At 39.8% G+C, this 25,642-nt stretch overlaps 1 pseudogene; it reads left to right on the top strand.

The window, feature by feature from the left end:
- The first annotated feature begins 10,934 nt into the window (after nt 1-10,934).
- LOC109390448 (60S ribosomal protein L10a-like) lies at nt 10,935-15,461 on the top strand (annotated as a pseudogene).
- Nucleotides 15,462-25,642: the final 10,181 nt, after the last annotated feature.

Below are 25,642 nucleotides of genomic sequence, written 5' to 3'. Positions count from 1 at the left end.
TGAGGACACACCACAATGTTTTTATTTTACAGAAATTGCCATACCAGAAGTGATGTGTGACATGAAGCATTGTCACGATGGAGGATGAAGTAAAGACACTCACGAAAGAGGACTTCCAGAACTGCTTCAGAAAGTGGCAAGTACGATGGGATAAGTGTGTTTGAAGCAAGGGGGGGTATTTTGAGAGGGATTCATGGCAATGTGTCTTTTACTGTAATAATTTTTGTAACGTAAACATTCACCATATTGTTCAATCACATCTCATAGGTTTATATCTTCCTTTTGGATTGATTTCTTACTGATCACTATATCATTATATAATGTCCTTCTTTGTCTCTTGTTGTCATCTTCATTTTAAAGTCTATTTAGTCTGATACAACTATTGCTCTTCCAGATTTGTATTTGTTTTTTTTTTCCATTTGCATGAAGTATCTCTCTCCATCCCTTTACTGTCAGTCTATGTCTGTCTTTTGATCTGAGGTGGATTTATTGCAGACAGTATATGTATGGGTCTTGTTTTCTTCTCCATTTAGGTACCCTATGTCTTTTGATGGATTATTTAATTCATTTATATTTAAAATGACTATTAATGGGTCAGCCAAGTGGTTCAGTTTGTTAAGAGTTAGCTTAAGAGTGCAACCTCTGAGCAACAGGGCCACCAGTTTGATTCCTACATGGGCCAGTGATGCTGTGCCTGAGCTGAGCTGCCAAAAGGTGGCAGGATGGCTCAGCTGGTGAGAACACGTGCTCCTAACAACAAGACTGCTTGTTTGATGGTGGGCTATGCCCGCCTGCAACTAAGACTGAACTTGGCACCTTGAGCTGAGCTGCCCCCCGGATGGCTCAGTGGATAGAGCATGCACTCTTAACAACAAGGCTGCCAATTCAACTCCTGCATGGGATGGTGGCTATGCCCACCCACAACTAAGACTGAACTTGGCACCTTGAGCTTAGAGGCCATGAGCTGCCGACAGGCAGCCAGATGGTGACTAGCACCCTCGACAACTAAGATTGAAGAACAGCAACTTGGCTGGTCCCCCTCCCCAACTCCCCAATGCTGTTCCCCTCCCCCAATTCCCTAATTAAAAAAAATAAAATAAAATGACTATTAATAATTATTGCCAGTTTATCATTCATATTTTTGATATTTTCTTTTGCTTTGTTTTTTTCTTTCTTCTTCTTAAAGAAGTCCCTCTAATATTTCTTGTAATACTAGCTTGGTGGTAATTAATTCCTTTAGGTTTCTCTTGTATGGGATGTTCTTTATCTGTCCTTCAATTTTAAATGATAGCCTTGCTTGAAAAGACTTGGTTGTATAGGCCCTTGCCTTGAATATTTCCTGCCACTCCCTTCTGACCTGCAAAGTTTCTGTTGAGAAACCAGCTGACAGTCTATGGGCACTCCCTAGTAAGTAACTAGTTGTCTTTCTCTTGCTACTTTTAGGATTCTCTCTTTGTCTTTAACCTTTGCCATTTTAATTATAATGTGTCTTGGTGTGGGCCTGTTCGGGTTTATCTTGTTTGGGACTCCCTGCACTTACTGGCCTTGTATGTCTATTTCTTTCATCAGGTCAGTGAAGTTTTTTATCATTATTTCCTCAAATAGGTTCCTGTTCCCTTGCTCCCTCTCTTCTTTTCTGGTACACCTATGATATTAATGTTACACTTAATGTTGTCCCAGAGGCCCCTTAGAATATGTTTTTTATTGCAGTTTTTCTTTTTTTTGTTCCAATTGGGTGTTTTATGCTACTTTGTCTTCTACATCACTGATTTGATCATATGCTTCATCTAATCTGCTGTTGATTACTTCTAGTGTATTCTTCATTTCAGTTATTGCATTCTTTATTTCTGATTGGTTCTTTTTATGGTTTCTATGTTTTTCTTTATGCTTACTATCTCTTTGTTGAAGTTTTCATTAAGTTCCTTAAGCATTCTTATAGCCAGTGTTTTGAAATCTGTCTCTGGTACATTGATTGCCTCCATTTCATTTAGTTTTTTTTTCTGGAGTTTATTCCTATTCTTTTATTTGGGACATGTTTCTTTGTTTCCTCATTCTGGCTGCCTCTCTGTCTTTGCTTCTATGTATTAGGTAGATCCCCTATGTCTCTCAGTCTTTGCTGGGTGGCCTCATGTATTAGGCATCCTGTATTAGGACAACATCCAGTGACGCAGTCTCCCTGATCACCTGTGTGTGTCCCTTCCAGGATTGTCCCTTCTGTGTGTTGTGTGTATTCTCCTATTGTAGTTGAGTCTTAATTGCTTTTGTTGCATCAGTTGGTGGGTTAGACTCTCAGGCTGACTGGCTGTGAGGATTGGCTATGCCCACAGAGTATGCACTGCTATGTGGGGGCTGACCACTCAGAGAGGGATTTGCCCAAGTGAGCTCTTGTGTCTGTTGAGAGCACCCTTTGGGTGTGCCACTTATAGGGCTAATTGGGTAGTGCTCTTGTGTTGTCTGTGGCCAACCTATGTGTATGTTTTTTTCTGGTGTCTCTTGGGAAGAGCTCCTGTGCAGGCCAGTTTCAGACTTGCCTGTAACCGGTCTGGGGCTACCTGGTAGAAGCTACAAAACTATATAAAATTGGTTGCTGCTTGTGTTGGACCTGGTGCAATGTGGGGGTGACCTCACTGTGAACTGAGGGTAGCTGCCATAGTATTGGACCTGGGAAGCTTAGCCAAATGCCCAGTGCCCCCCCTAGGCCTGTTGTCTCCTGTCAACTGCCTGTGAGGCTCAGCCACTGAAAGAGCCTTGTTAGGTGTGCTGACTAGGCTGGTTGACCCAGTGTTGACAGTGCCCCTACTGATGCCACCCAAGTTGACTGTGGCAGGGTTCCAGGGAGTCAGAGGGTGTAGCTTGTGGTTTTTACAAAGTTAATGCTGATTCAGTTCCTGAGCTAGTGCTGAGCATGTGGCCACTCTACAAAGAGCCCAGAGAACTCCATGGCCAGCCATTGCTCGACTGGCATCTGCAGATCCCCAAGAGCCACCCACAGAAGGCAGCAGCATGAGCTGGGATTGACCACCCACCATCAAAATTTTCCCAAGCTGCTGTGGGCCATCTGCCGCTGTTCAAGCTTATAGCAGCTTGTGGGGCAGGGCCCGCTTCCCAGGAGCCAAGAGTGCCCCTGTCAATGCCACACTAGCTGGGCAGGGTGGGGATCCAAGGGAATCATAGGGTATGGACAGTGGTTTTTAAGCATTTAATGCACATTCAATTCTTGTACTACTGCTGAGTCTGTGGCCTCTCTACAAAATGCCCAGAGAATATTGTGGCCAGCCACTGCTTCCCTTGGGCCTGTGGATTTCTGGGAGCCACCCCAGAAGGGCTATAGTGCAAGCTAGGGCTGACTGACTGCCTTTGAAATTTTCCCAGGTCACTGGGCTGTCCTCGACTAAACAAGCCTCCTGCAGCTTGCAGAGTGGGGTTGGTTGTCCAGGAGCTGAGAGTGCCCCAGGAGATGCTACACTATGCAGAAGGGGGTGAGGTCCAAGGGAGTTATGAAGATAGTGCATGCACACACAGATTTTATCAGACCAATGGGGTCACAGATTTGACTTTGGGGGTGGGTTTAACATAAGATAGATGGTGCTCTCCTGTAGGTTACATGTGAATTGCCTTCAAATAGGGATAATGGAAGCTATCCCTTTAACCCTTATTCTGAAGCCACACAACTCAGATTTTCCCTGTATGTCTATGGTGCCTTTCAAGTTGCCACCCTTTTGCTGGAACCCAGGGTGAGTGATTGCTAGCGTATGAGTCTGTGTGCAGACCCTTTAAGAAGGCACCTGGGTTTGCATGTGCCTTCCATGTCACCAGCATGGACAGAATTCTCACTGATTTTTACTGCCAGATGTTGTGGGGACTCCTTTTCCCAGCACAAAACCTCTGGGTTTGGGAGCCCTGTGTGGAGCTGAGACCCTTCACTCTTCAGCGGGTACCTATGCCACCGAGGTGTCCCTCTTGGAGCTCAACCACTACCTATGGGTTTGGGATCAGTTGGTCCACATTTCCGTACCTCCTATAGGTCTCAATGTTTCCTCTTCTTTATATCATTAGTTATAAATGTTCTGTTCAGCTAGTCTTCAGATGATTCTCGAAGTTGATTGTTCTATAATTTAGTTGTAATTTTAATGTGATTATGGGACTTGACAGACATAGTCTTTACTTATTCTGCCATTTTGGATCTTCTTCCTACAGGAATTTCTGAGTGAAGATGAGGGTAAGACCAAATTTCAAAATCTTCCTCCCTCTAAAACTTAATGTCATCACCAAATGGGTGAAAACCATCACAAACCAGTCCTAAAATTAAAAAAAATAATAAAGGAACTTTGCTTCAAGCCATATATTTACAGAATGGGAACCAGTGAAAGAGGAAAAGATTGCAAGGGCCTGCGTGCTCAACAGGTGCATCTGCCCATGGTTCACGCTCCCTGTGACATTACTCTTCAGATTAGCTTTCTGGTGAGGGACAGATTATTGACAAAATACTCTTGACAAGAAAAAAGAAGAGAATGCATGGAAACCATCCCTAAAACAGAAGTCCCACTCAACGAGCTTATAATCCCTTGACATGCACATTTTTGCTTCTTCCAGATTGGGAGGGAGAGGAAGAAACTATAAGTAATCAGAGATAAGATTCTCCAGTCAAAAATAGCACATAGGCAAAACAAAATGAAACCATATCAGTCAACATCCTCCTCCTTTGAAGGAGCAAGGGAACCCAGGGAGTAACAACATACACTGGTAACCAGCCCCTCCTCAAAGCACTAGCAATTCAGGTGTTTTCACAAAGAGGTTGACTGGGTGGATAAGTAAAAAGTAGAAAAGTAAATGGCAGGTGCAGGGTTCTACCCTGACTGGGAAGCAATCTGAAGCACAAGGAATCTCCCATGAAACTAGAATATGCATTTCTATAAGTTGGGAGAACCTATTTCAGGCTTCTCATAAAACACGAAGAGAGAAAGTGGAGCCCAGGACTCCCAACCAAAGCTGTGTGCCCTGGGGCAGGCCCAGTTCTAACACTTGCAAGCCTACGCCACCTGTAGACCACAGACTATATGCCCATCTTCTCAAAAGATATAAACCAATGATTAGTCATTAAATTGTTAAATATGTCCCATCATCTACCTTGATTAATATACCTTCATAAAGCCAAAATGAAAGGTATCAGTGTTCCTTTGACTTGTAAGACTGAAAGTTGGCAAGATCTAAAAGATTCCTGAATGACTGCAAGCATCTGAGTGTTCTGTCAGTGATGTTTAAAGGATTTAAGATTTAAATGGTTAAAAATAAAACTCAGGGCTGGCCAAGTGGCGCGATGGTTAAGAACCGGCTTGGGACGCCAGAGGGCCCCAGTTCAGATCCCACATATGAGGGCCAGTGACACTGCCCTTCACAGCTAAGATGCTGAACAACAGCTCAACCTGGAGCTGTGCTGCCATGAGTCGCTGGCGACGGCATAGGCTGCAGCCCCTTTGGCAGTGGGTTGCCATGGGCTACCGTATGTAGCCAGCAGCCAGCGTGAGCGGCCAGCAGCCGCAGTGAGCGGCCGTCCAGAAGCCGGCGACTGATCTGCCTCACCCGGGAAGAGCACAATGATGGTGCCAACTTGGGTCAGTGAAGCAACGTCCTCCACAACTAGACTGAAGAACAAAATGACAGCAACTTGTCTGTTCCCCTTCCCCCAATTCCCCAGCACGGTTCCCATCCCCCCAATTCCCCAATACAAATCTTAAAAAAAAAAACTCAATTGAATTGCAATTTTATTTACCAAAATTTGAATGTATTTTTATCAGAAGTTTAAATTGAGGCAATGCTAAAATTTTTTAAATTTAAAATTAATGAGAAAAATACAAATAATCAGTGAATATAAAATTATAAAATTTTGAATAAATAAAAATATTTAGATTGTATTTACTTATAAATAAATATTCTTATAAGTAAAACTATTTGCAAGTCTTTCACCCACAGACCATCTAGGTATCAATGTAATTATTGTCTCATGTCACAGACCCACACATGCACAAATTGAAGGTAACAATAATTTCCTCACATTGTACATTTTTCTCAGCTGCCTGGGGCAACAGTTGCAAGAGCCATGAACACATGTGATTGCCTCCAGAACACACACTGGAATATAAGGAGAAGTGGTTCCTGATTCTATTGGAGCCCCACTCACTGTGCCAGACACTGGTGTGGTCTGGCTGTCTGAGAGATGGACTTGAGAACTCCACCAGTTCACCACTCTTTTCCTTAAGCTCTCCCTCTTACTGATAAGTTCCTCCTTATATCCAAAGGACTATCAATCTACAACATTGGTCAGAGCACAGTCAAACAGATCACAACCCTCCTGGCATCTGGATACAGTCTCACTTGTTTTGCAGAGAGCGAGCAAGGGACCAAGAAAAGCATTTTCCAGGGGCTGAATGATGTCATTCAGGAGCGCACTGAGCAAGATTAAGATTCCTCTGCTCCAGGGCAGAATGCGGATTCCAGTGACAGGGTTTCCTGTTTTTTTTTCATCCCATTGATTGCTTTGTGTGATTAGAAAAAGTAGGGCTGCCTATGCATGCTGCCAAGGCCCCTCTTGCCTGGGTTTGAGGGAGGTGCTACTCAAGATTGTCCTCTAACTTTCACTTCTGCCTCTTGAAGTGAAGACAGAGAAGACAATGGAACACACAATACCTGACACCAAACTCAACTTTACCAGGGAACACCAACTATTCTCAGGTGAGTGGAGATGGACCAAAGGAATGTGTTCTCAAACACAGGAAGAGAAGTGGTGGACCTGACAGAGGTGATGTAAAGCACAGCAAGATGACAATAAAATAGTATGAAAACAATGAAAATATACTTGATTTAAGAGGATGGAAAAATGACATGATTTCATAAGTCATGAAAACAATATGCTGTGGAGGAAAACAAACCTGGAAATAGAGAATCTTAATAAGGATATGAATTGAATAATATAAGAGTACAAAGGCTCCCTGAGTAAACAGCAGAATGAGATGCCCAGAGATACATCACAGTAAAAGGAACAAACTTAAGGTCATAAAAAATCTAACAAAGCTGTTTAAGCCACTGTGAATAGATTAGAAATAGCTGAATACCCAATTTACTAACCTAAAATAATCATTTGAGGTAAGTATAGTGAATATAGAGGAAAACAACCAAGAGATGAAAGTAATCAGATGACAATAGCCGTGAAATACAAAGAAGATGGAACAGGAGAAGAGAAGCCAAAAAATGGAATAGAGCAGGTATCTAAACATATATGAGAAGAATGAATTGGTAGAGCAAAGGACACAATGTGTTCCTGAAAATACGTTATGGAAAATCATAGAAACTAAACATCAGCCTGGCTAAATTATTGCAAGTCAAAAAGGAGAAAATAAATCTGTGGCATCCAGGCAGAATTAGTGAATTATAAGTAAAACCAGGCTGCCTTCCAACTTTTCCACTTTTGCATTTAGTTCCTGAAGGTACTGGTAACAGGTTATATCCACTGAGTGCTTATAGAGTGTGAGGTGCTATGCTGAATACTTGATATGTATTCTCTTGCTTAACACTCAGCGGTATTTGTGCCAAGTATCTTCTTATTTTTGCCCCTCCAGGTCCACTGTCTACCCATCTCTGTCCCAGAAGAAGTAGTGTTTTGGGAAATGTTTAAAAATAGGCTTTTCAATTAAAAAGGCCCCAATGTATAGCATTTGCTGATGTCTGTGGTGTAGACTCCCATCTTGACCAGATTCAAGCTACCAATGTGATGTTAAATTGGCCCCCAGTTCTCTTGTTCTCCAGGTACAATTGGGTTGTCCAGGAGTACCACAGACTTGGAGGGAGGGTGGTGAGTTATGTGCCTTTCCAACTTCTTCCCGGTTGGTTGTTTCCTTGATGTAAAGTTTCAGTCAAAAGACCCTGTCCACATAGCTATTTTTGTCTCTGGGTTTGGTAACTGCTCCTTTCCATGGTTCATCTGGGCCTGGAGGTGGGGAAATGCACCAGTTGTTAGCAGTCTATGCTTTGTAAGTAGTCCCTTATCAAAGTCTCCTCAAATTACCAAGTTAATTGTGCCATATCTGCCCTGTTGTCACCCTGTCTGAGACACCATTATGGTTCCATTTTACAGATGAGAAAACTGAGGAATGAAGAGATTAATTAACATCCTCTCTCTCCCCTGTGCTCAGACTTGAAAAACAAACACCACTATGCAATAAAGCCTAGGCCATGGGGAGAGATCACATTAGGTGTTTCAACTAACAGCCTCTGTTGGTGTCTCAGCCAACATCAGCATTAACCACCAGACATAGGAGTTAACAAGCTTTCATTTAACAAGCTTTCATATGATTCCAGGCTCCAGCCCTCAAGCCCTCAAACTGAAGTCCCAATTATCAGGGAGCAGAGACGAACTGTCCTCACTGTGCCTTGTGTGAATTCCTGACTTGCAGAAATCACCAGAAATAGTAAATGATTAGTGACATGTTAAGCCATTAGTTTTAGGAAAATTTGTTGTACAGAAAAAGATAATTGAGCCACTAAATTGTTTTAAGCAAATTTTGGTAAATTGATTACAGTTAGAAAGTCCTAAAGAAATGTGCAGAACTCAGAAAGAGGTACAAGGCTGTGGAAACTAGGGTGATGCCTTTGTTTCTTTCACAATGTTTTGTTAACAGATAATGTCTAAAGCTGATACAATAAGAAAGAAAATTGTAAGTATAGTCTATGGAAATAAACAATGTATAGAGAAAAAAAATCTACAATGCAGAAAGCAAATATTAAAGCATAGAAAAGGAAACTAGAGGCAAAGCCCAGATATGGATTTGAATACAGAAATCACAATTTGAAGAATAGGAAATTTGATTCACTGGAAAAGTATTAAAATTATGCACTTTGGACAAGGGTTGTAATAAGTTACTCAATGTCAGAAAACCTCTTAATATACAACATAGAAATAAGCCAAGGAAAAAATCTGGTGGAAGTTGGGGAAGGAGATATGACTATATCCCTAGATATCTACCACACTCCTTCCTCTAATACAAATTCCATAAAGTCAAATATTTTACCATAATAAAACAATATAAAAGTGTGGGTAAATTTGCTATCTTTCTAAGAAGAACACAAATTTCTAAAGCCAACAAAGAAAAAACATCTGTCAATATAACAAATTAAAATTAAAATCATTTAAAAATTCAGATCTCCTTCCATCATCATATATTTGACCCCATTTATCCTCATCTACCACCTCCCTCTCCCCTTATATAGATGAGAAATATAGTGATATATAGATGATGTATAACAGAACTGTACACTTGAAACCTATATAATTTTACTAACCATTGTCACTCCAATAAATTTTAATTAAAAAAATTCAGAAAACAAATGACAATTTGAGAAAAGTAATTAAACACATAAAGATTTTATTCTCCTAATTTATGGAAAGCTCATAAAACTCAATAAGAAAAGTCTCAAGAACACGAAAGAAAAATGATAATGAATATAAAAGCTATGTCCAAAAAAAAGTACATATGGCTTATAAAAATAATAAAAGATGTTCAATCACTCATGGTTAAAGGAATGTAAATAACAGGAATGAAATACCATTTGTTTTTCACCTCAGCAGAAATATAATAATACCCAGTGACAATGAAGAAAGAGATGCACTCCAAGAGAGTAAATCAGAGTAGCCTTCAGCAGGATGGTCTGGCAGTATTACCAAAATGTTAAATGTACATGCTATCACATTAATAATCCCATGACACCTGCTCTTCAATGGTCCATTTGTTTTGCACAACAGTTTAACAGAAATCTCTGCCTTAAGGATGAGAGGATTCCGGCTGTTCTAAATTCCTAATCATCCACATCATTTTCAGCCCTCTGAGTCAATGCTTTGGAAACACAAATCAACTTTCTGGATTTGATCAATGTTGGCTACTGTCCCATTCAAAGGTCTTAGCTTTCAAATTTGTTTGGTAGAAGTAACTTTAAGGCTATGATCCAGGCCAGTGGAGATCAGAAATCTTACAGGATCAAGATCACGGTAGGTTAGAATTGACTATGTGAAGAGGTTTTCCCATAAACCATGGTGAAAATAAGCTGTTCTTTCCCTCAAAGGTATCTGTCTACCTGGCCAAAGTGAATTAAAAAAAACTTGGCTTTCATTATATTAGCCAAAGATTGTTGGGAAGGTGAAGTGTTTGGTGAGTTTTCTGGGATTATTCAGTTCATTTCAGCAGTGATGAACTGCCTCTAGAATCATAATCATAGGGAAGCAAATGGCTGACAAAGGTATTCAAGACTTTCACCTGTTTTTCTACAGGGGTTGGTCCCAATGACCTCGTGAATCCCTCTGGCACTGATACATTGTGATCCTCTAAAGGAGAGAGTGCTTCCCTATTTTCTCTATTAAAAAGCATCCTTATCTCTGATCTGACATATGAGTTGGACCACAGCCACGTCCAGGCCAGCTCCCATCTCATAAGCATTAAAGAAGTTCAGTCATCAAATTGTCAAATGGGTCAAATGACCTATATTGTCCATCAAATACACAGGTTCAGTCTGAAAAATGAGCCATTTCTATGTGTAAGCTGTTGAAGATATATTATTGTCGCTGGCTGCTTATGGCAGCTTTCCATGGAGCGTTCTTTTTACTGGTCACATTTTCTAACAAGTAGCTCATTATAATTTTATTACATATCAATAATCTTTATAATTATGAGAAGCTGTACTGAGAGTAAAATAGGAAGTATGATTGTGTGGTCTGCATTGGGGACCCATCAGAATCAATATGTTAATCCACTCGTCATGCACAGTTTCAGGAGCCAGCAGGCCCACTCTTCCACCACATTGAAGCTGGCTGCATTTCAATGTTGCTTTTCTGCAGCTTCATCACCACCATCCATGACAGTTGAAACTCACCAGTTGCTGTATGGGGCAAGATGCCTACCTGCTCTAGAGGATTTTTCATGGTAGAAAGTTCTGCTTCTGTTTTAAAAATATTACCTGGGTGAGGTATGGTATGATAAGAAACAGATCGAGAGAGAGAGACAGATAAATCTTCTCTTTTCTGGTTTTTATGGTGGAAGTCATCAAAAACAACAAAGCCCCCCCCCCGCCCCTGACACCCTCTACCAGGTGGTGTGGGAAGTTCTGCACAAAAACCAGTGCAAGCACCAGAAATTTTTGGAGACAGTGAGGCTGCAGATCAGCTTGAAGAACTATGACCCTCAGAAGAACAAAAGCTTCTCCGGCACTGTTAGGCTTAAATCCACTTCCTACCCCAAGTTCTTAGGATGTGTTCTGGGGAACCATCAACACTGTGACAAGGCCAAAGCTGTGGATATCCCCCACACATACATCAGGGCACTGTAGATACTCAACAAAAATAAGAAACTGATAAAAAAGCTGGCCAAGAAATATGATGCCTTTTTGGCTTCAGAGTCTGTGATCAAGCAGATCCCATGAATCCTAGGCCCAGGCCTAAAGACGCCTGTGAAATTCCCTTCCTAGTTGACCCACAATGAGAACATGGTGACCAAAGTTGATGAAGTGAAATCCACCATCAAGTTCCAGATGAAGAATCTGCTGAGTCTGGCTGTTGGCCACGTGAAGATGGCAAAGAATGAGTTTGTGTACAACATACACTTAGCTGTCAATTTCCTGGCATCATTGCTGAAAAACAAAACCAAAAACAAACAAACAAAATACTGGCAGAATGTCTGGGCTTCATTTATCAAGAGTACCATGGGAAAACCCCCAGCACCTGTACTAAAGCACAGTTTAATAAACCATGCTGCTATGAAAGAGAGAGAAAGAGAGAGAGAGAGAGAGAGAGAGAGAGAGAGAGAGAGAGAGAGAGAGAGAGAGAGAGAGAGAGAGAGAGGGAGAGAGAGAGAGAGGGAGGGAGGGAGACTGGGAACATCAAAAGGTTTTATTATGCTTGCAGTTCCCTGGGGAGAACACAACACACCACTCACAACCATTCATGGAAGCACTTAGGGTTGTTCATGAGGCAGACAGGGGTAAGGATGTACTGTGGAGCAAGTGTCTTTTCCATGGGAAGGAAAGTGTAAGGCAGGGTAAGCAGGCTTAGAATTGGCTAGCTATGTCTGAAAATGATGCCCCATGACATTCATGTTCACTGTGACTAATAGCATATCATTTGAGGCTTTTTAAAATATCCAGATGTTTTTAGATGAACCAGGGTTTACTTGGTGCCAGACTGAATGTTTATGTCCTTCCCAAAATTCATATCTTGAAACTTAATACCCAGTGTAATGGTGTTTGGAGATGGGCCTTTGGGAAGTGATCCCTTATGAATGGGATTAGTGCCTTATAAAAGAGACCCCAGAGAGATCCCTCACCCCTTCCATCATATGAAGACACTCTCTGAACCAGGAAGTGGGTCCTCACCAGACTCTTAATCTACCAATGCATTGATCTTAGACTTCCCAGCCTTCAGAACTGTGAAAAATAAATTTCTGTTGCTTGTAAGCACCATTACTCCCACACCAGTCTATGGTATTTTTGTTATAGTAATCCAAATAGACAAAGACTCTTGGAAACAGCTAGTGGCCAATGTTAAAACATCAATTTACAGAAATTAAACACAGGTAATACAGCCTCCTCTATAATGACTTCTCTGGCCACTCTTGTCCTCAAGCAACCATTCTCCATTCTCAACTTGAATACTTTTTATTTCATCAGTTATGACTCAGGCAACCTGCCTAAGTTCTCTGAGCTTCATTGCTTTGTTCTTGAACCTGTGATGAAATCACAGCTACTATGAAAGGTTATGAAAGCACCTGACACATGTTCTATAAATGACAGGTATTTTTTTGACTCATGTGCTTCATATTGTTGGATTATATTTTAACTTTCTGTATGTGAATGGCTTATTTCTCCAAGAGATTGTGAGCACTTGGAAACTGGAATAGTGTGTAATGCTTCTCCTTATCCTACACAGGATTTTGGTAACTTCTCAATAACACTTAACTCCAGCTTGAATGAACAAGACACTCAGATCTCCCTTATATTCCTGGGTAGAGAAACTTTCCTTCATTATTAGATGAGAGTAATCTCCGGTGCCTAGTGGTCTTCATTACTCAGGGGTTTTTCAAATGATGGGAACAAATCAAAGACCCCTAGACAGAGGACTCTGATGTCACCAGGAACATCTGCACCTTGGTGTGGTAGATTGTTACAACAATGGTCCCCCATGCATAATGGCTCCTACTGTCTACTTCCATTCTGACTCTGTGCTTGGCCATGTGACTTGCTTTGACCAATGGCATATTAGCAAACATGATGCAAACAGAGGCTCTGTGCTTGGGACTTAAGGGCTTGAAGCCCTGTCATCATCAGCTGCCCCATCCAATTACTGGTCGAATGTAGCCTTGTAAGGGAACCAAAGGAAGACCAGCAGAATATTCTCCCAGTCACAGTAGAATTGCAAAAAAAGAGAATGCAGTTGTTTCAAGCCACTAAATATTGGGATGACTTGTTATACAGTGATAGCTCACTAACCACTTTGCTTTGTTTCTCAGAGTGGACTGACTGTGAGTCTGGACCCATGGTGGCTGGCAGGTCCAATTGTCATCTTTTATCTCTTGAGATTTGTAGCTTGTCTTTGCAATCTCCTAGTAAAAATATCCTGGGAAAGTTCTCAAGTCTTCAAGTGCATCATGGGCATCATAGTCTGTTTTCTACAGCCAAGGCTACAGGATGCTATGATTGACTCATCTGGTAACATTCCTACACCTGAGGTCAGGGAGTGAAGATTTCTAGAGAAATAAAAAGTCATATTGAGAAGAATCTGACAAAAAAAGCAACATCTATCACTAGGTATCCACGCCCCTGACACACCAATGAACTTCTTTGGAATTTATTAGTTGCCCTTATGCAATAGGATAGAGCTGTTCACAAACTATTTTATCAGATTCTTATGTAATTAGGCATTCCTCTTGGAAAATCTCACATCACTGCTTGCCCTTACAGACTTCTAACTCATGTTTCATTTAGTTTTACTGCCATAGTCTTCATGGCAAGTGTTTCTTGGACACCCCCAAGGAAACACTCCCTCTTTGAAGTGTTACCTTTTACTTGATCCTGCACACTTAACCTAATGACTTAGATTAGACAGGCAAAAAATGTAAACATGCTCATCACTCACCAAAAATTCCCTCTCTTGAGATTATCTCTTTAGCTTTTATTTTAGCAACTTCTGTCTCATTCTTTTCTCATTTTCTCATTACTCCCACGTTGAATTGAACATACAGACATACACCCAGAAAAGCACAGGCACACACAAATGTACACACATGTTCTCACAATGACACACACACCATTCCATATGAAGAATTATATGTGAAATGCATTTGTTGAAGGGAGGAGAGCTTTCCAATACCATGCTGATTGCTTACAGTGGGCTGCTAATGTCCACAACAACCTCACTGTCTTTGGAAATCAATATTTCTATGTGCTGATTGACAATTATACAGACATCTCATTTTATGGAGTTTACCTTGAATGCACTTCACAGATACTTCTTTTTTTTTGGTAGTCTGAATTTATTTTATTTTTTTATTAGTTTCAGGTGTACAAAACAGTGTAATATTTAGACATTTGCACCCCTCACAAAGTGATAACCTCCCTCCCCCAACCTACTACCCCTCTGACATCATATATAGATGTTACAATTCCATTGACTCTATTCCCTATGTTGTACTCCATATCCTGTGAATATATATATATATATATATATATATATATATATATATATATATCACATATATATATCACATATATATATATGTATATATAAATTTATATATATATAATATATATATAATTTTTTTGTAAAATGAAGGCAAAACCCTCCACCAGCAAAGAGATTATGACTTGCTTTATTGTGATACTCACTTTATTGAAGTGGTCTGGAACCAAATTCACAATATCTCCAAGGTACATTTATTTTTCAATAGATATTATGTCCTACAGCTTCATACTATTTTACCTCTTCTGTAAAGTTGACACAGATTATCTCCTCAAAACCAAAGGGCTCTATGAAGGAGGTATAAGTATCTCCACTTTTTGTGTGAAGAAAATAAGTTTCAGGGAACCAAAGTCAAGCATCAGAATGTGGCCAGCTGCGCTGTTTATCTTCTGGACAATTCAAATTCAACATGTCCAAAGCTGAGCTTGCCATTAATGCCCCCTGACCCAGTACCCTGTTTCCCAGGGTTTCCCAGTTACCCAAATTTACCCAGTTGCTTGAGCCCAAAACTAGGTTGGTAGTTTCTCCTTCTCCTTCACCCTCCATATCCAGTCTAGTAGCAAGCCCCAAGGATCCTACCTTCAACACATCTCTCACAGCTGCCCTTCTCTTAATCCTGTTATCTCCACCCTAGGGCAACCCAAGATCACATCTTGCTACTGAAGCCACTTTTGAACTGGCTTGCCCATAAGCATTCCTCTCCATGGTTCTATATACAGCAACCAAAATGATCTTTTCAAACAAAGCATAAACTAGGCTCCCACAGTCCCCTAGATGAACTTTCTTCTGTGATGTCTTCTACAAGACAACAGCACATTGTTTCCACCTGCTCCAAATGGCTTGAGTACCCTCCTGTTCCATAGGAGCCTTTTGTTTGTGGTGATGAGGCATTCTATATAATATCATTTTTCCTCTTTGTTCTTATCCTTCAGATTTCTCTATTTTTAGTAAAACATTACTGGAATGGTTACCAGGAAATCCTGCTTTAAGTGAGGCAGCTTCCCAGCCTCAGAGAAATGTGGTCAAGTTTATTCTTGAATAATATTGGATAAAGAATAAGTTTATCCAAGGCTTCCTTCAATCTTTCTTTGGGAAAAATCAGGCTATTTCCTCTGTGACAACCTTGGTTTGTTTCTATCCTCGTAAGAAGACATTGAGGTTGGAGCTATCCTGCAAATATTTATCAAACGCTGACTTTGTTTCCACATGAAGAACAGATCTCTTCCTTTCAGGGAGCACACATTTGTATCTTTCAGAGGAAGGTTCTAACCTCAAGAGGGGTTATCAGGGGAAAATGATTTTTCCCCTCTATATCAACTGTGTAAGCTTATTAAAGTAAAATTCAATATGTTATGCTAGAAAATGGAATGGTATAGTAATACTTTCCAGCTCTCTCTCTGATCTTCTATCAGATGTAGCTCCCCTAGTTTTTAGAAGGTTGTATGTCATCATCAAGAAAGGAAGAGTTTGGGATCACGAACGTGAGCCTTATCTGAACTTGTGACCTAGTAATTCTGTGATCTTAAGCAATAATACTGATAAAGTAATTAAACAAGGAAGCCATTGCACTGGACTGGCTCTAATGCCTTGGTGGCCTACATAATTAACCAAAACCTAAGCCAGAGTCAATGCACTTGAATGTGAGAAAATGAAACTCAAAAACAACCAACCAACAATAGCCAACTAGGCTTTCCAAAATAAAGGCAACTGCTTAAGCTGCAGCCAATCAAGTAATTTCCTTGCATTGCTCCCCTGTCTTCTCCATAGACCTCTTCCCCAGCTCCTATCAGTGGAGCACTCCTAACCATTTTTGGTTTGGTGCTGCCTTATTTGAATCAATGTACACTCAAATAAACTCTTGAAAATTTTAATGTGCCTGTTTATCTGTTAATAATTTACATACCCTGTAAGCCTCAGTTTTCTGATCAGTGAAATGCAGTATAGTACAACTTGTGGCATAGGTGTATCAGCAGATTACATAAAACAGGGTGTGGGAAAGCACAGTACAGGATAGCACCAAACTGAGGGCAGCTGTTACTAACTACTACACACCTTAAGTCCCTCTACCAACAAAGAAACAGTTTCTGTGCTTTTCCTTTTAATGTTTAGTAAATATAACTGAATTGCATACTCCTTCTGGTAATGGAAAAAAATATATATGCTTTTTCTCCATAGATGGTCTGAAAGGAGTAGCATTCTTGGACTCTTAGGGGTGCCACTTCTAACAAAAAGTGAGACTTCTCAGGGCTGTCAGCTCTTCTCAGCTATCTTTGTTGCTTGGTATTCCATTGACTATTGTGGAAGGCAGTCTTCTTACTCTCCAGCAGCTCCAAGATAGTGATTACTGAAAATATAAGTGCTTTTCCAGGAACCTGCAATTTCCTCATCCTTAAGGAATTCCAGTGGTGCAATCAAGAGTCATTTGCCCTTCCAAATAATTTTTTTAATTAATTTTATGGCAGTGACAATGGTTAGTAAAATTACATAGGTTTCAAGTGTATAATTCTATAATACATCATCTATATATTGCATTGTGTGCTCACCACCCAGAGCCAATTCTTTTTTCATCACCATATATTTGATGCCCTTTTCCCTCTTCTACTATCTACTCTACCCCCTTACACTCTGCTAACCACTAAACTGTTGTCTGTGTCTATAAGTTTTTCTACATTTGTCTTATTCCTTTGTTGCTTTCAGTTTTATATCAGTGAAGTCATATGGCTCTTGACTTTTTCTGTGTAACATATTTCACTTAGCATAATAATATCAAGATCCACCAATGTTGTAGCAAATGGCACTATTTCATCTTTTCTCATGGCAGAGTAGTATTCCATTGTGTATATATACCACTTCTTCTTTATCCAGTCATCTATCAAAGGACGCTGTTTGTTTTCATGTTTTGGCCACCATAAATAAAGCTGCAATGAACATTAGAGTACATATATCTTTATGGATAAATGTTTTCAGGTTTGGGGCGGGCGTATATACTGAGGGGAGGGATTGCTGGGTCATATGGTAATCCTATTCTTAATTTTTTGAGGAACCTCCACACTGATTTTCAATTGTGGCTGCACCAATCTACATTCCCACCAACAGTATACGAAGGTTCCTTTTTCTCCACAGCCTCTCCAACACTTGTTATTATTTGCCTTGTTGATGACAGTCATTCTAACAGGTGTGAGGTGTTACCTCATTGTGGTTTTGATTTGCATTTCCCTAATAGCTAGTGAAGTTGAGCATTTTTTCATGTATCTGTTGGCTATTTATATGTCTTCTTGGGAGAAGCTTCTGTTCATGTCCTCTGCCCATTTTTTAATTGGAAAGTATGTCTTTTTGTAGTTGAGTTCTATGAATTTCTCACATATTTTGGATGTTAGCCCCTTATCAGAGGCTTTGTTTGCAAAAATCTCCTCCCACTCAGTTGCTTGCCTTTTATTTTGTCAATGGTTTCTTTTGTTGTGCAGTTACTTTTTAGTTTGATATAGTCCCATTTATTTATTTTAGCTTTTATTCCCCTTGCCTTTGAGGTCAAATTCATCAAATCCTCTTTGAACCCAAGGTCCATAAGTTTAGTACCTATATTTTCTTCCATGCAGTTTATTGTTTCAGATCTTATGTTTAGGTCTTTGATCCATTTTGAGTTAATTTTGTTACATGGTGACAGACAGAAGTATAGTTTGATTTTTTTGTATGTGGCTTTCCACTTTTTGCAGCACCAATTATTTTCTCCATTGTATGTTTTGGCTCCTTTGTAAAAAATTATCTGTCCATTTTTATGTGCGTTTATTTTTGGGTTTTCAATTCTATTCCATTGGCCTGTGTGTCTGTTTTTCTGCCAATACCATACTGTTTTGATTATTGTAGTCCTGTAGTACAAACTGAAGTCAGGGACTATGATACCTCCAGCATTATTCTTTTTTCTTAAGATTGCTTTGGATATTTGGGTTCTTTTGTGGTTCCATATAAATCTGATGATTTTTTGTTCTATTTCTTTGAAAAAGGCCATTAGGATTTTAATGGGGATTACATTAAATCTGAATATTGCTTTGGGTAATATGACCATTTTAACTATGTTGATTCTTCCAATCCATGAACATGGAATGTCTTTCTATTTCTTTGTGCCTTCCTCAATTTCTTTTAAAAATGTCTTATAGTTTTCAGTGTATAGGTCTTTCACATCCTTGGTTAAGTTTATCAAAGGAATTTTATTTTATTTTTGTTGCAATTGCAAAGGAAATTGTTTTTTATTTCTTTTTCTGAATTTCATTGTTAGTATATAGGAATTCAATGAATTTTGGTACGTTGGTTTTGTAGTCGGCAACTTTACTATATTCGTTTACTGTTTCTAATAGCTTTTTGGTAGAGTCTTCAGGGTTTTCTATACATAGCATCATGTCATCTACAAAAAGTGACAATTTAACATCTTCATTCCCAATTTGGATGACTTTTATTTTTTTCTCTTGCCTGATTGCTCTGGTTAAGACCTTCAATACTATGTTGAAAAGCAGAGGTGATAGGGGACAACCCTGTCTTCTTCCTGAATGCAGAGTGAAAGATTTCAGTTTTTCACTGTTAGTTATGACATTAGCTGAGGGCTTGTTATATATGGCCTTAATTATGTTAAGGTATTTTCCTTCTATACACATTTTATTAAGTGTTTTAATCATAAATGAATGTGTATCTTGTCAAATGCTTTTTCTGTATCTATTGAGTCTACCCAAGGCTTGTCAATTTTATTAATATTAAGCTTTTCAAAGAACCAGTTCTTTGTTCCCTTAATTTTTTTATTGTCTTTTCATTCTTTATTTCATTTAATTCTGCTCTGATTTTTATTATTACCTTCCGTCTGCTGACTTTGGGTTTCATTTGTTCCTCTTTTCCTAGTTCTTTAAGGTATAGTGTGAGGTTGCTTATCTGGGATTTTTCTTATTTCTTGAGATAGTTTTGTAATGATATAAATTTTCCTCTTGTTACTGCTTTCACTGCCTCCCAATAATTTTGATAGGACGTATTTTCATTTTCATTTGTTTCTATATATCTTTTTATCTTTCCTTCTATTCCTTTTTTGACCCAGTCATTCTTTAAATGTATGTTGTTTAATCTCCACGTATTTGTGGTTTACCCTGCTTTCTTTTTGCAGTTGATATCCAATTTCAAAGCTTGTGATCAGAGAATATGCTTGGTATGATTTCAATCTTCTTAAATTTGCTGAGGCTAGTTTTATGTTCCAATATATGGTCTATCCTTGAGAATGTTCCATGTACACTAGAAAAAAATGTATAGTCTGATATTCCAGGATGATGTGCTCTATAAAAGTCAATTATATACATTTCATCTAATATATCACTTAGAGCTGATACTTTATTTATTTTCTGTTTGTCTGATCTATCCATAGCGTCAGTGATGTATTTCAGTCCCCTACTATAATGGTGTTTTGGTCTATTTCTCCCTTTATTTCTGTTAGTAGTTGTTTTGTATATTTTGGTGCTCCTTGATTGAGGGCATAAATATTGATGACTGTTGTGTGGTCCCCTTTATCATTATGAAATGTCCATCTTTGTCTCGTTACCTTTTTTATCCTGAAGTCCATTTCATCTGATATCAGTGTGACTACACCTGTTTTTCTCTGAATATCATTTGCTTGGAGTGTCAATTTCCACCTTTCACTTTGAGTTCTTGTAGCTGATATGTGTCTCTTGGAGGTAGCATATGATTGGGTATAGTTTTTTTTATCCAATCTGCTACTCTGTGCCTTTTTCTTGGTGAGTCCAGTCCATTTAAGTTTAGGGTGATTATTGATATGTGAGGATTTCCTATCATTCTATCTTTGGTTTTCTGGTAGGTTGGTGTCTTTACTGTTTCTTTGCCTTTATGTTGCTGTCTATTATTTCAGTGTGGTTGTATCCTATGATTTGCCCCTCTGTCCCATCTTTTTTATGTTATATATTTCAGTTATGAATTTTTTTTGAGTGGTTACCATTACGCTTATGGAGAAGAAAGTTTCATATTACAGTATTCCTTTTTCTTCCACATGTTTCTTTTCTCCATTCCCCTTTGTTGGTTCAGGCCTTTACTCGTTCCCCTTTTATGTTTTTGTTGTCACAAATTATCCCTACTTATGCTGTGAGATCATTTCTGCATTTCAGTAGCAAGTTGTTTTCTTCCTCTTTTTTAAATGTTTTTTTCTTGTTTACACTGTATGTTATGTTTAAGTGTATAGTGTCCTATTTTGTGTAGGGGTTGCCATTTCCTGTTTCTGTCTGTCTGTTTGTAATACTACTCATGGTTTTGTATACTTTTGCTTTTTTTTCAGGTCAAATAGCTTCCTTCAGTATTTCTTGTAAAGTGTGTCATATGTTAGAAAATTCCCTCAGCTTCTGTATGTCTGGAAAGGTCTTTATTTCTCCTTCATGTCTAAAAAATATTTTTACTGGATATATTATTCTTTGCTCATTGTTTTCTCTCTAAATTATTTGAATATTTGATTCCACTCCCTCCTGGTTTGTAGCATTTCTGCTGAAAAATCTGATGATAATCTAATGGGCTTTCCTTTGTAGGTTACCATCTTCTTTTCCCTGACTGACGTGAGGATTCTTTCTTTGTCATAAAATTTTGACACTTTCAATACAATGTGCATTGGAGAAGGCCTGTTGGAGTTGAGGTAATTAGGTGTTATATTTGCTTTTTAGATTCAAGAATCCAGTTCTTGTCACATGTTTGGAAAGTTCTCATTGAAGATTTGTTTAAATATACTCTCTGTTCCCTTCTCCCTGTCTTCTCCTTCTGGTATACTCATTATTCTTATGTTGCTATTTCTGATGGAGTCAGAAAGTTCTTGTAGTGTTCTTTCATTTCTTTTAACTCTCAAATCTCTCTCTTATCCCATTTGTGTCGTTTACAGATTTCTATCTTTGATGTCACTGATTCTTTCCTCTATCTGGTCAGCTCTATTACCTAAGCTGTTTATTTCATTCTTCATTTCTTTTTTTGAGTTCTTAATCTTCAAAATTTCTACTTGGTTCTTTTTTAAACTTTCTATCTCTTTGGTGAAATGTTCATTTTGTTCTTTGATTGTGTTTCTGAGTTCATTAAACTGCCTGTCTGTGTTTTTTTGTGTCTTGTTGAGTTTTTTCAGAACTGCAATCTTGAATTCTCTGTTATTTAAGTCATGCATTTTTATGCCTTTAAGTTCATTTATTAGAGAGTTTTTATTTTCTTTCTGAGCTGCCTTGTTACCTTGGTTATTCATGGCAATTAATGAATTATTATTTCTCTTCCTGGGCATCTACAGGAGTGAGTTCTGCAGCAGGTTGATATGAAGAAGTCTTTCTTTTGCTTTCCAGTAGGTGTTGGTGAGATATTTTATTTTCTCTGCCACTGCAGCCTTTTATTCTCTCTCATCCTGTAGCATTATATTTTCTCTTGCACTGTTCCATCTTCTAACATGATGGGGAGTTCCCTGGAAGGTGGGCTTCTCCTCTGTGAACAGGTCACCTGGGTCTCCAGGTACCTCCTCTGAGGGGAGATGTGGAGAGCTTCTGAAGTGCCAAAGCTCTTCTTGCCACCAGATTCAGAGACTGTGTGTCTCAGCAGCTCTGGTTACTTTTGCAGGGATATCCCCAGATAGGTGGGAGTGGGGACGGGTTGGGCTATAGACAGATGGCCCTGAGCAATGGCAACTATCAGCTCACAGTTGTCTTGCCATTACAGTTCCTTCCTTTTCACCAGAATTCCTTGCACTGTAAGTCTATGGCTGTGGAGCTGCAGTTCTCAGAGCTGTAAATATTCTGTTGTTTTTTGTTTTTTTTGTTGTTTTTTTTTAGAAATCTGTTTTTAAAGGTGGTTTTATTTTTTTTATTTTTTATTTTTTTAGCTGAGCCATCTTGCCACCTGTTGGCAGCTCAGCAGCAACTCAGCTCGGGCTGGGCATTGAACCTCTGTTGCTTAGAGCTTGCACTCTTGTGAAAGCTCTTAACCAACTGAGCCACTTGGCCGGCCCTAATATTCTGTTGTTTTGATCTGACATGGCTACTGTTTCTTCTGAAGTCTGCTTCTAGCACTGGGAAGTTGGGGGTAGGGTGAGCTCTGAGAGGGAAGGGAGAGGTTGGCCAGCCTCCATATCTATGTCTTCTGTCCTCTACTTGGCAATGAGTGCTTAAACCACCATTTTCACCCTTCTTCCCTAAGTCTTTGCTCTGAGATCTCTGCTGTGTTTGGTTCAGCCATGTTATATGCTGATCTCTCCATTGGGACTGTAGGCCATAGGGAGTTTGCTTCCCTCTCTCAAGACTATGGTAAGCTCTGGAATGGAGGGAGCTCCGGGCTCCGGGCTGTGTCCTGCAGCCCACTGCCCACACTTTTGCATTTCTCTTTTCCCTCCTCTCCCGCTTGCCCAATTTGCTCACCTTTAGATAATTCCAGTTGGAGGTCTCTCAGGCATGCCCATGTGCCACACAGGGAATCCTTTGTTGAATTATGGCTGCTCAATTTGGTATAAATTTCAGGGGAGATTTCAAGAAGCATTTCTTACACCACCATTTCTGTGATGTAATCCCCAAAACCTCATTTTTTTCAAAAAATGAAATTTAGTTTCTCCTATTAATTTATCCCAAGTCTATGGTTTAATAGTAGATGATTAATCAGGTAACTTATGATACATTTTTATGAAATACTGTGCTACCAATAAAAAATAGTCACCTTATAGGAGAATATTTATTGACATAGGAAACCCTCATGATATACAATAAAACTTGGATTGCGAGTAATGTTTTACGAGTGTTTTGCAAGATGAGCAAACATTTCTAATACATTTTAACATGTTAAACGAGCAATGTCTTGCAATATGAGTAGTTTGTCCCGAACAAATTATGCTTCAAACCAGGCATTACTGCATTTATAGAGAAAAAGCATGCTACAAAATAATAATAATAATATGGTGACATTTTTGCAATGTTATACATTTATAAGTCTATGAAAGGCTTATGTTGAAACTCAACTACAGAACAACCATTATTGAGAATCGCCTGAAGTCTAGCTGAACAGAAACTCTACAACTAATGACTTACAGAAGAAGCCAGATTAATATTGGTAGGAGGGACTGAGACGTGGATGGGTTGGTCCCACACCCAAGTGTGGTGGTTACTAAATTGGGAGGGATACTTTTTCTGAGTTCTTCTATCTCTCTGCTGATTTTCTTGGATACTGTAGTATATAGTTTTGCAAGATATTGCTATTGGGGGAAACTGGGAAAAGTATACAAGGGATCTCTCTATATCATTTCTTACAACTGCATATGAATCAAATATCTCAAAAATGTAAAAGTTTAAGTTAAAAACTAAAAAGAAAAATCAATTGCAGAAGTCTTTCCAGAGGAGTGAGGGGTCACAGCACTACAACAGTCATCCTAGCCCAGGGTTCCAGTGCCAGGATGAAAAGTCCCCACAACTTTTGCCTGTGAAAACCAGTGGATATTGGAGCTCAGTGAGATGGAGTGCTGCTGAAGTAACAGGTGTTCCTAATAAAGGGTCCACACAAGGACTTACTCACTGATGGACTCATTTGTTCTGAGTTCCAGTGCTGGGGAGGGGCAGCTTGAAAGGTGTCAGGGATATATGAGGAGGAACTGAATTGTCTGGCTTCAGGGCAAGGGCTGGAGGAACAGCTTTCTCCAAGACAGAAGTGCTGGCAGAATCCATTATGTCTTTGTTGATCCCCGCCACTTCTAGGCATGCAGGCATGGACATTCACCATATCTGAGTCTCTGTCAACCTAGCTAACACTGTTCACCCACTTTATTGATTCCAGAGACTGCCCCACACAACTTGTGAACTCACCCAAGCTGCTTCCAGGGGCTTTTCCATACAAATGGCCTGTCTTGGCTCATGCTGTGTACATTCCTAAAATCTCTCAAAGGTTCACAAACCCCAAACAAGAAGCATCTGGTCACAGCATGCCCCATACCTTTTGCTGAGCATTCCTAAGCCTGATACTAGTGGCAGCCAGCTTCAGTTCACTACTGGGCCTCTTGAGGTACCTCCAAGCCCAGAGTGGTGGCTGCCGTCTGCAGATTACTTTGTGGCTCATGCCAGGTGGCCCTGGGCAGGGCACAGGTTGCAGTTGAACTTAGTCTGTGGCAGGACCCTTCCCAGGAGACCCCGGAGCTGGCACACTCAGTGGCCAGCTTTAAACCTAGCTGGAGCTCCACCAGCTGCCAATGCAGATAACATACCAAAAGGGCAGACTAGGCAGGCGTGAGAATTGTGCTAAAGTGAATCCTGCTCCACCGGATCAGCCTCTGCACACAGCTCCTCCACAATACCCATGACCAGTCCTCACAACCAATCAGCCTAAGAGTCAATTCCTTCTACTGATGTGCAAACAGAAACAAAGACTCAATTTCAACAGGAGGGCACACACAACAAACACAAGGGACACTGCTGGAGCAATGAACTCATGTGACCAGGGATACTGTGCCACTGGGCCCCATAGAGCACTTACTATATAAAGCCTGCTAAATGTCTGCTAAATGTCTGCTAAAACTAGGAGACATAACATCCCTACCAACAATGGGGAAACATATCCTAAACGAAAGAACAGAACAAACCTCCAGAAAAAAAGCTAAACAAAATGGAAGCAAGCAATTTACTAGACACAGAGTTCAAAACACTGTTTAAAAGGATGCTCAATGAACTCAGGAAAAACTTCAACAAAAGAGAGGAAACACGGGCCGGCCGAGTGGCGCGATGGTTAAGAACTCGCTTGGGATGCCAGAGAGCCCCGGTTCGGATCCCACATATGAGGGCCAGTGACACTGCCCTCTGCAGCTAAGATGCTGAACAACAGCTCAACCTGGAGCTGGGCTGCCATGAGTCG

This window comes from Hipposideros armiger, unplaced genomic scaffold (assembly GCF_001890085.2).
Source record: "Hipposideros armiger isolate ML-2016 unplaced genomic scaffold, ASM189008v1 scaffold_269, whole genome shotgun sequence".
Classification (NCBI taxonomy): Eukaryota; Metazoa; Chordata; class Mammalia; order Chiroptera; family Hipposideridae; genus Hipposideros; species Hipposideros armiger.
This window is presented reverse-complemented; position numbering and strand designations above follow the sequence as displayed.